Below are 12,495 nucleotides of genomic sequence, written 5' to 3' on the forward strand. Positions count from 1 at the left end.
ATGTATATAAAAAATTAAGAATTTTAAGAAAAGATGGAAAAATCAAGTAAAAAAATCCCACTTTATTGTTTTCATGGTATTAATCAAAAGGAAATGTACAAAGCTATTCAGGGTTAGTGTTTGTTCCGTTGTTGTCCGTAGTCAGGAATAAGAAAATTTAGGAGCCAGGCACTAGTGGTTCACTCCTGTAATCCTGGCTCCTTAGGAGGCTGAGCCTGGTGGATCAAAGTTAGCCTAGGCAGCAAAGTCTAAGAAACTTCATTTCCAATTAACCATCAAAAAGCTAGGCTGGAAGCCTGGTTCAAGTGGTAGAATAACAGCCATAAGCACATAAGCTGAGTGAGAGATAAGAGAGCCTGAATTCAAGCCCAAGTATTGGTCAGAAAGAAAAAGAGTAGGGAGAGAGAAAGAGGGTAGGGAGAAAGAGAGAGAGAGAGAGAGAGACAGAGACACAGAGACACAGAGACACACAGAGAGAGAAAGAGAGGAGGGGAAGAAGAACACAAGGAGGAGAAAGAAGAGAAGGTGGAGGAAGAGAAAGAAGAAAAAGAGGAGGAGGAGGAGGAGGGAAGGAAGGAAACTTAGGAAAGGAAATAAGCTAAAAATAGTCATATCAGAAAATCGCCAGAGATAAAAGCAAGATGCATGTATTTATTTATTTTGGCCGCACTGGGACTTGAACATGGGGGGTTCATGATTTTCCTTCACTTTTTTTACTCAAGGCTGGTGCTCTACCACTGAGCCATAGCTCCACTTTCTGGCTTTTTGCTAGCTATTTGGAGATAAGTGTCTCATGGACTTTCTTACCTGGGCTGGCCTCTGATCTTAATCCTCACCTCTCAGCCTCTTGAGTAGCTAGGATGACAGGTGTGTACCACTGAGTGGCCTGCCCAAAGCAAGATTTCTTTCTTTTTGTTTTTAAAATGCTTGAGAGGGGAGCCACCTTGGAAGTCACTCTATTTACGATCTTGCATTGTAACTCAAGAGAACTTTCCAATTGGAAGACACAGAGAGGTGGAAGATTAATCCGATGCAATTAGGTCAATGACTAGCTTGAGAAGCAATCGCCTAAAAACCATGTCTTTCCAAGGTGATGTGGGGCTTCTCCATTGCCTCCCCTGCTCCACACACCTGGGAATCTGTATCCTCTACCTGACCCAGAAAGATTCGAGGATGAGCTTCCAAGCAACTTGGAATTCACTTTCCACCTCAGCCTGGAGCTAACTGGCATGATAATTAAGTTGACATAGTAATTAAATGTTAACAAGAACAGCTCAGAATTGTACTTTTGTAGGTGCATGGGGAGGAGAGGGACAAAACTATTAACACCGGAGTCAACTGTAAATAAAATACTTGGCTTCGTTTGCAGGAAAGACTCTTCAAGTGGAAAAGTGGGGGAATCTTTTAGGCTTCTATTCCCAAGATGGCTGGCTATGACTGAAAATTAATAATCTCCCTTCCTTCAGTGGCTCAGGCCTGTAATCCCAGGTAGGCAAAAAGCTGAGATCTGAGAATCTAGGTCTGAAGCCAGCCCAGGAAGGAAAAGTCTGTGTGATTCTTTGCTCCAATTAACCAGCAAAAAGCCAACCTTGACTAAGCTCAGGGACAGCACAGAGGCCCTAAATTAAAGTCCCAGGCGCTCTCCAAACAATAACCAAAATAATCAGTAATTGAGACCCTACTGTCCTAGATATAAGACAAAGGTATGTAGGAAAAACAAAATCATGAAGAGTTGACCTTTTGAATATTTATTTTATGCATGATTAAAACAGATGACCTTCTGAATATTTATTTTATGCATGATTAAAACAACAACAATAACAACAACAGTACATTGTAACTGATTGCAATGTATCAATAGCTTTTTTGTTTTGTGCCAGTCTTGGGGCTTGAGCTCAGATCCAGGGCTCTGTCTCTGAGGTTTTTCATTCAAGGCTGGTATGTTTGAGATACACATCCACTCCAGCTTTTTGGGTAGCTGGGATTACAAACATGTGAAAACACTATAATCAAAGGACTTTAAAGACCAAACAATGGTAGCACATGGAAGCATAAGTGTGCACATGTCTAGTTCAATTTAATAATACTTTTGAAGTGCTAAAACCTCATGCTCTGTTGGGAAAATTCTTCTGGTATGGAAGCAATGCAATCACCGCAGCATAAACAGTGATTGGCAGTTTAGAAAGTCACAAAGAAATAAATCCCAAACTCAAAGAATTCTTCTATGAAAACACTATTGATCTAAAAAAAACCCCACAAAAACAAAAACAAAAAGCAAGCCCAGAAGAAGCAGAAGTTGCTATTTTAAACCGTGTAGCAAATCAAGATACAGCAAAGTCACCAGCACAACCATGTTCATTGCAGCACTAGTCACCATAGCCAAGGTATAGAATCAGCCCAGATGTCCCTTAATGGACAAATGACTCAAGCAAATGTGGTAGGGGAATTTTACTCATCCATTAGAAAGAATGTTATTGCACTATTTGTAAAAAAAAAAAAAAACAATGGAAAGACCTGGAAAAATTATGTGAAGTAAGTCAGGAAGGACAAAGGATGCATGTTTTCCCATCTATGTGGAAGCTAGATTTAGCTTACTAATTATAAACAAATACATTGGGTGATGTGCAATTGTATGCAAATATATTAACTGACAGACAGTAGATTCAAGGAGAACTCAAATAACATCATCCCTTAGAAAGGCAAAGTCAAAGTTTAGCAAAATAAGATGCCAGGAATCAGGGCCTCGATGGGGGTGTGTAGAGTCAAGCAGAAAAAGGAGTTTAGAATTACAGGTGTGAGCTACCAGCACCTGGCTGAATCTGTAATATTTTGGATTAGCATAGATGTTCAAAAATAGGGTCTCTAAATCATATGATGACATAATTAGCTGAAAGTTGGGGTGGAGCTGGGCACCAGTGGCTCCCGCCGGTCATCCCCGCTACTCAGGAGGCTGAGATCTGAGGATCGCGGTTCAAAGCCAGCCCAGGCAGGAAGGTCTGTGAGACTCTGATCTTCATTGAATCACCAGAAAACCAGAGGTGGCGCTGTAGCTCAAGTGATAGAGCGTTAACCTTGAGCTGAAGAGCTGAGAGACAGACAGTGCCCAGGCCCAGAGTTCAAGCCCCATGACTAACCATTAAAAAAAAAAAGTTGGGGTGGGGGGGTCATGACATGAACAGGACATTCTCTTCTGCATTGGCCATGGGGGGAAAGACTCTCTCTAAGGTAAAGCTAGTTCACCTATTCCTCTTCAAAAGTATGAAGAATATATTTTCCCCATTCCCTGTTCCTTTCTTTCTTTCTTTCTTTAAATACAGATAGTGCCTATTAGGCAACCGGTTACTTCCCGACTTCCTTCACGCCGCGAAAGAGCAAGCTTTCATTTTACTCGGCCGTCTGTGAAGTCTGGAGAAGTGTGGAGTTCCTTTTGAAGTTATTTTTCAAGTGATTTCACTTAGATAATCTCCAAAGCTGAGAAGTAGAATAAATACAACACTGAAATATAGCCATCATCTGTACTTGGTCAGTTTCTTAGCGTGATATTACCCGGAGGCAATCAACCAGACTTAAAAAAAATAAAATAGTACAAGTACTTTGTCCAAAAGTTTAACGGGCAAATTCAGCTTTCGATTCACTTAAGATCACACACACACACACACACACACACACACACACAGAGTGTAGAATACTTTCTATAGGTCATAGAATGTGCTAGAATAGAACTGTAGGATTTAAAAGACAAAGAAAGCATACCCCTCATTTAAGCAGCTTACTGTTTGGGGGGAAAGGGTAATTTACTTAAATATTTAGAATAGTTAAATATTGTAAGTGCATGAAGACCATATAGGAAACAATGAGTAATTTGTAAAATAGTCTTTTTTGTGTGTGTGATGAGGATTAAACTCAGGGTTTTGTGCTTGTTAGGCAGAAGTTCTGCCCTTTGGCTCTAATCATGATCCTTTAATTAATATCCACAAGTGTGTGTGTGTGTGTGTGTGTGTGTGTGTGTGTGTGTGTGTGTGTGTGTGTGTCCTGGGACTTGAACTCAGAGCCTGGGAGCTGGGCTTGAGCTACTTTGGCTCAAGGCTAGCATTCCACCACATGAGCCACAGTGTCATTTCTGTTTTGCTTTTGAAATTTGCATTTTCTTTATTTTGTTGGTGATAAGAGTCTCAGGGACTTTCCTACCCAAGCTGGCTTTGAACCATAATCCTCAGATCTCAGCCTCCTGAGTAGCTGGGATGACAGGCGGGAGCCACTGGCACCTGACTTACCTCCATGTTTGTGGCTTTTTTGTTTTTGTTTCATAAAGATAGATAATCTAACTAAAGTTGTTTCCTTTTTATTTGCATGAAATGATAAGGCAGACAGCTCAATAATATGCCACAGGGTATGAAGGTAGCCACATTATTCCTTGGGGTGTATGTGTGTGTGTGTGTGTGTGTGTGTGTGTGTGTGTGTGTGTGTGTGTGTGCACTGTTGCTGGGACTTACACTGACAGGTTCTAGAAATGTTCGGGAAGGTGTTCAGAGTAGTTGCACATTGCTTGCAGATCCCTTCCCGACCCATCATCTGTGTGTGTGCAATCAGAGCTGGTCTGGCTTCTCTCTTGGCTGTCCCTGAGAAAGACTTCCATAAGTACCGAGTGGAGAGCTAAATCTGGAAGGCAAGAGCGAGACTCTCAGGAGGAGGGCTGGGTGCTGAAGTCTGGAGGTGAGCCTGGGAATCCGAATGACCAGCGAGCAGTCTCTCACATTTTATTTTGAGCAAGTCAGGTCAGGCAACACATGCACCACACAGATTTGCAGCGACTCTGAGCATATATAGGTCAAAAGAAGATAGACTGGAAAACAGCTTGACTCGCGTTTGCAGCTTCTTCCAGGGGGAAGCCAAGAGTCGGTGTCTCATTTCCCTCGGCAGCAAAGAGCCGGGCGAAGCTGCAGATCCTGACAGGATACCTTTCCCCTGACAACTTGGACAGGAACCCGCATGAAAGCCTAGAGGGAATGTGCATGAGAGGGTGCTCTCATGGCCAACAGAGAGACAGCAAAGCTGCAGATCCCTGTCCCAGGCACACTCACCTGCCAGCTCAGGAGACCGCGCCGCATGCAGACGCAAGGCCTCTGCACAGCTAATGTCCAGTCGAACAAAATCAGCCCCAGGAACCTGCAGTGGGGGAGTGAGGGGTGAGGAGAGAGGTCAAGGGGAAGAGATAGAGGCGTGAAGAGAGGCTGGTGCGTGCAGACACCCATAATAGTATAGAGAGAGAGCCATACATATTATATAGGGAACGTAACTCTTCCGTATTATATTCTATCATATATTTTAATAGAACTAATTATATATTTTATATTTTGTAATATCTATGATAGATAACTTTCTATATCATAGACAATATGTAATTATGTGATATAATTATATTATATAATATATAAATGTATTATATATATTTATTTTATATACTATATAGCTCTTATATGGTATACAGATTCTATATAATAAATAATATCACATATATAATTATTATTTAATATCATACAATATAATAATAATTACTATATAATAATATCATAAATATACAGTGATTTAACATTTAATATAATGTTACAGTATTATTATATGTTATATATAATAATATAAATTATGTTATACATAATCTAGTATGTATTGTATATAAGATATATATAGATATATAATAATATTATTATATGTAATATATATGTATATAATATAATATGTATATTATATATACATATATGTATGTATATGTATATACAATGTATATATGTACATATATGTATATATACTATACATATAACATACATATATTATTGTATTATATTATGCACATTTATATTATATACATTATATATTATACATATTATATATTATATTATATACATATATATTACATATGATAATATTGTTAAAATATTCTTACAGTAATGTTACAATATTATTATATCATATAATACAATGCATATTATATGATATGTAATACAATATATAACACAATATATAATACAATATATATATATATATATATATATAATATATATATATATATATATAATACAATATATATATATATATAATACAATATATAACACATAATAAATGATGGTATAAATAATACACATGTGTATTATATTATGTACCACTAATAGTTTAATATATACCATATCTATCACTAATATATATGATAATCTCTACTCTATTAGTGTATTAGATATTATATTTAACATATATGCTATTTGCTATATGTGGATATATATTATGCAAATATAGGTGAAAATGCATGGGGTGACTTGGGGGGAGGGGTGTGGTGGGGGGAGGGATGGAAGGGGTGAATAGATCAACCTGCACTGTCCTCATCTGACTGTTGAACTGAGACCCTTGTGGGTAATTAAAAAATAACAGGAAAAAAAATCCCATAAAATAATTCATTCGTGGGCCTGCTCAGTGGTAGAGTGCTCGCCTTGCATGCAGGAGGCCCTGGGTTCGATTCCTCAGCACCACATCCACAGAAAAGGCCAGAAGTGGCGCTGTGGCTCAAGGGGCAGAGCACTAGCCTTGAGCTGAAGAGCTGAGGGACAGCGCCCAGGCCCTGAGTTCAAGCCCCACGACCGACAAAAAAATCCATTTCCATAAAAACCATTTCTGATAAAGCTTTTTACCGGCATTGGCGCATCATGGAGACCAAACCCTGCTACCAGCCATGGAGTCTATGCTTCTGTTTCTTGGTGCTCATGTGGCAGAATATCCAAAAGAGAGTCCGGCATACGCTTGTGTATGACTACGGATAGTTCTGAATTGCTTGTCTGCTTCTTGTGCAGTCCTGGGCCTTGAACTCATATCCTGGGCATCGTCCTGAGTTCTTTTGTTCCAGGCTAGCGTATTACCCCTTGGAGTCACGGTTCCACTTCTGGCTTTTTCTGTGACTCATTCAAGATCAGAGTCTCATGGACTTTCCTGGCCAGGGGTTGGTTTTGAACCATGAGCCTTAGTTCTCAGCCTCCTGGGTGAGCTGGAATTACAGGCGTGAGCTCCTGAGCACAGTCTTTGATGATGTTTGTTAGCAGCTTTGGGGCTGCTTTCAGAGATACATTTGCTCTTTCTCTAGAAAGTTCATGCCACGGAGGAAAACAAAACAAAATGCAAGGGGAAGAGCTGGGACTGGTCCTCAGACATGCACGGACGCTGTGGATGGAGAAATGCACACAACGTGATGGGCGTGTGATGTGTGTGTGTGTGTGTGTGTGTGTGTGTGTGTGTGTGTGTGTGTGTGTGTACTGCACAATGCAGGTGGACAGCTACCACCTTGTGCGTTCCTCACACCAAGCTAGAGAATCAGAGTCCGGGTGTGTGTGGGGGGAATGTGCCATCTTTCCCAGGCTGGTACTTACAAGGCGCTCAGGACCGTCTTTGCCCGGAGATCGACTTCACATGGCAAATAAGCTTTTGCTAAACGTTTCCAGAAGCTTCGGCTCTACCATCTGGCTGAAGCAGCTGTGTGGAAAAACCTTTGTTATGTTGTTTTACGATTCGTTCCCGCGGGTGTCAGACACAACAACGTACAGACAAGAGGACAGGGATGCCACACGAACAGAAAGAATGATTTAGAGAGAGAGAGACAGACAGACACACACACATATCCATCCTTGGAAAAGGAGGGCATTAGAAATATCTAGAAAACACCTGGCATTCTAGCCATTTCCACGGGGAGGCGAGGTCTAGGAGCTGTGGGCTAGGGGAGGGGAAATGGTCATGACATAAGCAGAGTGTAATATCCTGCATGCAATGTTCATTTGGAGGCCATGAATGCACAACAGTGTCCCAGCGTTCAAAGAGACAATTCAACTGTGTGTCAGCATCAAAATCAGGTAGTGAGGGGTGCGCTTGAATAAGAAATCTCAGTGAGGAGTTTATTATTATTGTTATTGTTATTATTATTATTATTATTATTGATTTGTGTGGATGTGTGCCAGTCTTAGCAGTTGAACTCAGGGCCTGGGCGCTGTCCCTGAGCTCTTTCACTCAAGGATGGTGCTCTACCACTTGAGCCACAGCTCCACTTCTGGTTTTCTAGTGGTTCATGGGAGATCAGAGTCTCCTGGACTTTCCTGCCCAGGCTGGCTTCCAACTGTGATCCTCAGATCTCAGCCTCCTGAGTAGCTGGGATTATGACCCTGAGCCACCAGGGTTGCATTAAAGTCATCTTAACTTGGGGCTGGGAAGTTGGCTCAGTGGTAGAGCGCTTGCCTTGCATGTCAGGGGCCCTGGGTTCGATTCCTCAGCACCACATAAGAAAAAAAGCCGGAAGTGGCGCTGTGGCTCAAGTGGTAGAGCGCTAGCCTTGAGCTGAAGAGCTGAGGGACAGCGCCCAGGCCCAGAGTTCAAGCCCCACACTTGACCGGACCAAAAAAAAAAAATCATCTTAACTTGGTTAAAGCATGTTAACCCACACACCACTCCTACTGTAAGTTTCTCATGGAGAGTTTTTAGAGAAAATTCTCTTTATTTCCTTAAGATTTAAGCTCAGAAGTGGGATGCTCATTCTTGGGTGTGAATATTTTCATATATAATATAAAGCATATTAATATGCTTAATAAAACATTTCTATATATTAATATGTAAGTATATGTTACGTTAATATATGTCATACTAATATAGTGCATATTTTATTACATATTATATAATATACTTATTTATATATTTATATATTTATTCTTATCTAATATACTTTGTAAATACATGTTTTGAAATAGCCTTACAAGCATTTATAGCATTTTTATATAAATGCATAATATATAATGTATCATGTAATAATCTTTGTTATATATATTTCCTGTATATAATTTGTAAATACCTGTTTTGAAATAGCCTTATAAGTATTTAATTTATATCACCAGTCTCTACCCGCTGATTCTCTACCTTCAGTCATTAAAAGGTAATTGAATAAATAAAAGTGGTATGTCCTGATAATTTAAAAATATTGATTCTACTGATGAGTGTGACCATTTTTATTCTTTACATTTAATATTTATGAATAATACTTTTAGCATCTGTACCCATTTATGAAAGGTTGATGGTTTTTAAAATATAAATATTTGATTACATTTTCGTGTTAATAAAAATCCATTGGTTTCTCTTATAAAATAGGCCTCATTGTCTATCTTCTAGCATGCCCATGTGTTTATTATTTTAAAATAAATGCATTTTCCAGTTTGTAGAACCATATTCAACTGTCTTTTTATTCTATAGCAACATGCCTTTAATTTTGTTTGTTTCTTTGCTTTTTGCTTAATAAATTCCTCGTCTTGCTATAATTAGATCCATCATCAACTAATGTGTTTTTATTTTATTATTGAACTGTAATTAATCTGGGATGTTTTTAGTGACAGGAGATGAGTCTAATCTGCATTTTAGTTCAATACTTAACTAATTACCTTAGATTCATTTGTCAAATCAATTCGTTTATTATCTCTTGAATAGAAAATGCAACCTAATTTTTTCTACGTTTTGCATGTGTTGTGGACTTTGTGTGTGTGTGTGTGTGTGTGTGTGTGTGTGTGTGTGTGTATGTGCTGGTCCTGAGGTTTGAACTCAGGGCCTGGTCTTGTCCCCGAGATTCTTTTGCCCAAGACTAGCATTCTACAATTTGAGCCACAGCTCTACTTCTGAATTTTAGTGTTTAGTTGGAGATAAGAATCTCACAGACATCAGTGCCTGGGCTGGCTTTGAACCGTGATCCTCAGATCTCAGCCTCCTGAGTAGCTGGGATGACCGGTGTGACCTATGATGGACTTTCAATGCAAATTTTACAATGAGGTTGTCATGAATTTCCACCCATCTGTATATTCTATTTCATTCCTGCTCTATTTCCATTGTAACTGTATCTAGTGTGTTTTAAATATGTGTGCAAGTCAATCTTGACTCAGTCATAAAAAGAAATTTACCCCGAGTGCTGAAATCCTTAGCAACATGGTCATGAGACTCAGGGAAACAATATGGAGCCGGCCCAGAACAAAAGTAGCTGGTGAGAACTCATCTCAGTTCATAGCCAGGCACTGGTGGTATTCATCTATCATCTGAGCTACACAAGAATCTGATGTTGGGGAGATCATGGCTCCAGGCGAACATGGACAAAACAAACAAGCAAAAAAACAACAAAAAAATAGTCCCTAAGTTCATGCAAAGGAAGCTGTCCTGTACCTGTCATTATAGTTCTGAACAACAAGGGTAAATAGTAAAATTATGATCCAGGCTAAACTGGAAAAATGGGAGATCCTACCCCAGAAATCAACAGGGCCTGAAGGACTATGTACAAATACCACCCCCCCCCCAAAATGAGAGATGATTTTCTCTAAGACACACAGATATACAGACACAGACAGACAGACAGACAGACAGACAGACAGACAGACACACACACACACACACACACACACACACACGTCAGCTATTTTAAGGAGTATAATTTTTGTGTCCTATGACTGCTTGTCTCGTATTTCTCAAAAACACACTCTCTGGAGTTCCATGTGGCTGAATGCAAACTGAAATGATAAATTTGAATTTCTCTTTATTTGAGAGGTAGAAGCAAAGGTAATCTCCACTTGGCGGACTATGGGTTTCTCTTTTTGTATTTCAATATTGTAACAAGATTGTCATTGTTTTTTACCTCTGTGTGTGTGTGTGTGTGTGTGTGTGTGTGTGTGTGTGTGTGTGTGTGTGTGTGTGTGCGTGTGTGTGTGTGACCGCACTCACACTGGTCCTGGGCGCTGTCTCTGAGCTCTTCAGCTCAAGGCTGGTGCTCTACCACTTGAGCCACAGCTCCACTTCTGGTTTACTAGTGGTTTATTGGAGATCAGAGTCTCACAGACTTTCCTGCCCAGGCTGGCTTTGACCCATAATCCTCAGATCTCAGCCTCCTGAGTAGCAGGGATGACAGGTGTGAATTAATAGCACCTGGAGTAACAAGATTGCTTATATCGGAATCATTTTGACATTGTAACATTGGCTTCAAAGTCAGATTGTTTTATAATTTCAAAATCATATAATTTCAAAGTCATATATAGCCAGTCCTGGGACTTGAACTCAGAGCCTGAGCTCTGTCCCTGAGCTTCTCTGTGCTCAAGGCTAGCTCTCCACTACTTGTGTCACAGTGCCACTTCTGGCTTTTTCTGAGTAGTTCATTGGAGATAAGAGTCTCATGGGGGGTGGGAAGGTGGCTCAGTGGTAGAGTGCTTGCCTCACATACATGAAGCCCTGGGTTCGATTCCTCAGCAAGACAGACACAGAAAAAGCCGGAAATGGCGCTGTGGCTCAAGTGGTCGAGTGCTAGCTTTGAGCTGAATTGCTGAGGGACAGTGCCCAGGCCCTGAGTTCAAGCCCCACGACCAACAAAACAACAACAACAATAAAAAAAATAGAGTCTCACAGATTTTTTTGTCCGGGCTGGCTTAGAACCATCGATCCTCAGATCTCAGCCTCCTGAGTAGCTGGGATGACAGGTGTGAGCCACCAGCTCCCAGCTCAAAGTTATAATTGTTTTATAGCAATGATGTCAAATGAATTCTAGGTTTAACTTAATTGTTTACGACGGCAATTTTCTCTCCTTTAGCTAGTTATTAGCTGTTTTCTTTCTTTCTTTCTTTCTTTCTTTCTTTCTTTCTTTCTTTCTTTCTTTCTTTCTTTCTTTCTTTCGTTTCTTTTTTCTTTTTTTTGTTGGTCATGGAGCTTGAATTCTGGGCCTGGGCATTGTCCCTCAGCTCTTCAGCTCAAGGCTCTACCATTTGAGCCACAGCACCACTTCTGGCTTTTTCTGCTTATGTGGTGCTAAGGCATCGAACCCAGGGCCTCATGCATGCGAAGCCAGCGCTCTACCCCTGATCCACCTCCTGGGCCCCTGTTTTCTTTTTTAATTTAAAATTATGCATTGTATTTTGGATGTTCTTGATGAGCTGAGAACCACTCTTCTTCAGGTATGAAAGAGAAATTTTCTCTCTCTTCTGTTATAGATTGTTATTGGTTTGTAGCTGGCTAATACATACAGGCATTGCGAATTAAATTATTCAGGTTATCAATGTGAGGAAAACGCATAACGCTTAAAGAGAATTGCATAAACTTTGTGTTTCCAGTGTTTGTTCTGGGAGTGTTAACAGAGAGCTATTCCCCTTGTAATTCGCATAAAAAGTGTGAGAAACTTAAACATTTGCTAGTGCGAATCACTTACAACAAAGTGTCTTTTTGTTTTTGTTTTTTCAGTTGTGTTGGCTGTTTCTTGGTTTTTTTAGATGCAAAACTTGGACTTAAATTTTAATTTTAATTTCCAGTTTTTCAGTTCTCTCACATTCTCAGCGCATATTTAAAAAATTAATATCTTTACTTTCCCATCATTAGCTGAAATTTGATATTGGGTTCAGGAGATAGCTAAATTTTTGGTTTGCCATTTGCGCATTTTACAACTTCGAATTCTTGCATATGTGTTTCATC

The sequence above is a fragment of the Dipodomys merriami genome, unplaced genomic scaffold (genome assembly GCF_024711535.1).
Source record: "Dipodomys merriami isolate MVZ:Mamm:240054 unplaced genomic scaffold, mDipMer1.0.p SCAF_84, whole genome shotgun sequence".
Lineage (NCBI taxonomy): Eukaryota > Metazoa > Chordata > Mammalia > Rodentia > Heteromyidae > Dipodomys > Dipodomys merriami.